The following is a 3,830-nucleotide window of genomic DNA, read 5'->3' as shown; positions in this document are numbered from 1 at the left end:
TGGTTTTTCCTACATTGTTGACATTCCTACCTGGAGTATCCATTGTTTGAAGTAGAAAACAGTGTAGTTTCCAATGTCGCAACTGCAATGAACACATACTTCAGATGATTATGTCTCTCAACTGTCTCTGTCGCAACTAACTACTCCATCCTATTCACATTCTACTTGGTATCCTGTACATACACTATGTCATCAAAAGTATCTGGACACCTGGCTGAAAATGACTTACAAGTTCAAGGTGCCTTCCATTGGTAATGCTGGAATTCACTATGGTGTTGGCCCACCCTTAGCCTTGATGATAGCTTCCACTCTTGCAGGCATACATTCAATCAGGTGCTGGAAGGCTTCCTGGGGAATGGCAGCCCATTCTTCACAGAGTGCTACACTGAGGAGAGGTATCAATGTCAGCTGGTGAGGCCTGGCATAAAGTCGGCATTCCAAAACATCCCAAAGGTGTTCTATAGGATTCAGGTCAGTACTCTGTGCAGGCCAGTCCATTACAGGGATGTTATTGCCATGTAACCACTATGCTACATGCTGTGCATTATGAGCAGGTACTCAATCATGTTGGAAGATGCAATTGCCATCCCCAAATTGTTCTTCAACAATGGGAACAAGAATGTAGGCCTGTGCTGTGATAGTGCAATGCAAAACAATAACAGGTGCAAGCCCCCTCCATGAAAAACATGACCACACCACAACACCACCACCTACAAATTTTGCTATTGGCACTACACACACTGGCAGATGACACTCACCAGGCATTCACCATACCCACACCCTGCCATCGGATTGCCACATTGTGTACTGTGATTTGTCACTCCACACAACATTTTTCCACTGTTAAATCATCCAATGTTTACGTTCCTTACACCAAGTGAGGTATCATTTGGCATTTACTGGCGTGATGCGTGGCTTATTAGCAGCCACTCGACCACGAAATCCAAGTTTTCTCACCTCCCACCAAACTGTTGCTAATGTTCACTCAGTAATGAAAAATGGTGTTGTATTTTGGGAAAATAGTGGGGCAAGTTTGAGATCTTTTAGAAAACAGAAAAAGGTTATAAGGCTAATGGAAGGGATACAAGATTAGAATGCAAGCCACTATTTAAGAAAAATCAAATACTACCAATCCCATGCCTTTATATACTACAAAAAGTAATTATTATAAAGAACAATTAAACAGTAGCAGTCCATGACTCACCCACAATGAATTTGTACACAGCTATCACACAAGACAAATAAATGGTGCACACGTACAACAGACAAATACAGCACTCTTACAGAAAGACAGCAAACTGTATAATGCATTACCACAATCCACAAAAATAATAAACATCAGAAACAATTTCAAATCAACAGTAAAGGATTACTCGATGAATCATGGCTACTATACAGCAATAGAGTATGTAGAAACACAAAACTGCAACACCAATAAAGACTGTTTTTGTACAGCATGTTAAATAAGAAAATAATGTGTAGCATTACATTTTGCAAAACTGATCTGCTGAATAATTTGATGTATAAAACGTATATATTTGAGGAGTTATAAGGTACGTAATTTGGTCTTAAGTGTATAAAGGTGCAGCGCCACACCCCTCTGCACACCATTCTTCTGTCATACCTAAGTGTATTTTGCTCTGTAGAATTCGGATGTAATATTTGTGCCAAAGATAGTCATACATGAAACAAAGGACTATCAATATCAATACTTCCTCTGCTGCTATCGACACGCATTGTTTTGATTGCTGGTTTTGTTTGTTCTATGTTTTGAAAGGTGTGCAGTGTGGTGCTGTGATCTTCGACACAATTTTAATTTTGCTGTGTTGTTTTGTGTTAGTTTGTGGCATATTATCGCACAGGATGCCTAGAATTCGTTGCTTCAACCATAAAAAATGTCACCATGGCAACAGTTACACAGTAAACGGTGTTACAACAAATGTTTCACCAGTGGCTCAAGACTGCAACCTCTCAGAGCCAGAAAACAATTCACCACCAAGTGCTTCTAGAAGGAAACTTGTTTTTGGTGCTAATGAAAATGGAGGTTGTGAATCTGAAGTTCATGTAATATTATCGTTGATGTCAACATACTGTCACAATTAATATTGGACAATGTTATGCGCAAGCATTGCTTTGGTGTTCAGTGTGTTTCTTTGGTGGAAGATAAGAGTGCCAGGAAAGGCCTTGCTATGAACGTATCTGTGATATGCAGCAAATACAATGTTGGTGCATCTTGCATGACATCTAAAATCACAAACAAAGGTTGTGATGTGAATTTGAGGGTAGCATATGGCATGCGCTGTATTGGTAGGGGAGAGAAGGCAGCAAGAACACTTTGTGCAGTGATGAATCTACCTCCTCCTCCAGCAAAGTTTGAGAGGTATTATGGCTTACTGACTGAGGCTGTAAAAGAAGTTGCAGAATCTTCAATGAAAAGTGCTGCAGAAGAATCTATTGCCGAAAATGGTGGTGAAGGTACATAGTGGCTGCTTTTGATGGTACCTGGCAAAAAAGAGGGCACACTTCATTGACTGGTGTTGTAACAGCAACATCTGTTGACACTGGTAAGGTACTGGATGTTGAAGTGCAAGTAAATTTTGTCATAGTTGTGTGAAAGGGATTGCATATCATTTAGGTAATATGAACTATAAAGGCTCAAGCGGAGGTATGGAAGTGCAGGGAGTTGTAAGCTTGTCTACCAGATCTGTTGCCTCCCGTGACCTGCGCTATGTGAAGTACCATGGTGATGGTGACAGTAAAGCTTTCCTTGAGGTTCAAAAATGTGCACCATATGGAGCTGAGACTATTGAGCATAAGTTAGAATGTGTGGGACATGTACAGAAAAGATTTGGCACTAGACTTTGAAGGCTGAGACAAGATTTGTCAGGAAAAAAATTATCTGATGGGAAGGGAATAAAAGGGGGAGGGCGACTGGCGGATGCAGAAATTCCAGAATGAGATTTTCACTCTGCAGCAGAGTGTGCGCTGATATGAAACTACCTGGCAGATTAAAACTGTGTGCCGGGCCGAGACTCGAACTCGGGACCTTTGCCTTTCGCGGTTAAGTGATGGTAGAATACTTGTCCGCGAAAGGCAAAGGTCCCGAGTTCGAGTCTCAGCATGGCACACAGTTTTAATCTGCCAGGAAGTTTCATATCAGTGCACACTCCACTGCAGAGTGAAAATCTCATTCTGGAAACATCCTCCAGGCTGTGGCTAAGCCATGTCTCCGCAATATCCTTTCTTTCAGGAGTGCTAGTTCTGCAAGGTTCGCAGGAGAGCTTCTGTAAAGTTTGGAAGGTAGGAGATGAGGTACTGGCAGAAGTAAAGCTGTGAGGATGGGGCGTGAGTCATGCTTGGGTAGCTCAGTTGGTAGAGCACTTGCCCGCGAAAGGCAAAGGTCCCGAGTTCAAGTCTCGGCCCGGCACACAGTTTTAATCTGCTAGGAAGTTTCAGATGCAGAAATTGACAGACTACAGACATATTATGGTTTGGCAATAAGAAGGAACACAGGGGACTTGAAAAATATGAAGCTAGCAGTTTGGGCCTAATACTTCCACAACTTATGCCCAAAAGGAAGTGAATCATGGTGTGGCTACCAAAGGTCAATTGCTGGTGGTGAAGAATATCATCATACGAATTCTCTACCAACTGCTGTAATGGAAGCCATCAAATCTATATTCAGGGACCTTGCAAATGAAAACTCACTGAAGAAATGCCTTCATGGTGGTACCAAAAACTCAAATGGAAGTTTTAACCAATGTGTATGGGAAAGATTGCCAAAAACCATTTTTTTGGGAAGAAATGCACTTGCTATTGGTGTTTATGAT

General features: G+C 41.6%; 1 non-coding gene across 1 annotated transcript; it reads left to right on the top strand.

The window, feature by feature from the left end:
* Window positions 1–3,353: 3,353 nt before the first annotated feature.
* Trnas-cga (transfer RNA serine (anticodon CGA)) lies at window positions 3,354–3,428 on the top strand. Its single transcript has one exon. It is a non-coding gene; the product is annotated as a tRNA-Ser (tRNA).
* Window positions 3,429–3,830: the final 402 nt, after the last annotated feature.

The sequence above is a fragment of the Schistocerca cancellata genome, chromosome 5 (genome assembly GCF_023864275.1).
Source record: "Schistocerca cancellata isolate TAMUIC-IGC-003103 chromosome 5, iqSchCanc2.1, whole genome shotgun sequence".
Classification (NCBI taxonomy): domain Eukaryota; kingdom Metazoa; phylum Arthropoda; class Insecta; order Orthoptera; family Acrididae; genus Schistocerca; species Schistocerca cancellata.
Note: the sequence above shows the minus strand (reverse complement) of the source record. Positions and strands in the feature narration are given on the sequence as shown.